This window comes from Physeter macrocephalus, chromosome 8, assembly GCF_002837175.3.
Source record: "Physeter macrocephalus isolate SW-GA chromosome 8, ASM283717v5, whole genome shotgun sequence".
Lineage (NCBI taxonomy): Eukaryota > Metazoa > Chordata > Mammalia > Artiodactyla > Physeteridae > Physeter > Physeter macrocephalus.
In genome coordinates, this window is record NC_041221.1 from 134,265,268 (window position 1) to 134,265,839 (window position 572).

Here is a 572-nt window from a genome sequence, read left to right on the forward strand (position 1 = left end):
CAGAGGAAGGAACACTCCCAAACTCGTTCTATGAGGCCACCATCACCCTGATACCAAAACCAGAAAAAGTTACTACAAAAAATGAAATTACAGACCAATATCACTGATGAATATAGATGCAAAAATCCTCAACAAAATACTAGCAAACAGAATCCAACAACACATTAAAGGATCATACACCATGATCAAGTGGGATTTATCCCAGGGATGCAAGGATTCTTCAATATACGCACATCAATCAATGTGATACACCATATTAACAAACTGAAGAATAAAAACCATATGATCATCTCAATAAATGCAGAAAAAGCTACTGACAAAATTCAACACCGATTTTTGATAAACACTCTCCAGAAAGTGGGCACAGAGGGAACCTACCTCAACATAATAAAGGCCATACACAACAAACCCACAGCAAACATCATTCTCAATGGTGAAAAACTGAAAGCATTTCCTCTAAGATCAGGAACAAGACAAGGATGTGCACTCTCACCACTATTATTCAACATAGTTTTGGAAGTTTTAGCCACAGCAATCAGAGAAAAAAAAGAAATAAAAGGAATCCAAATCGG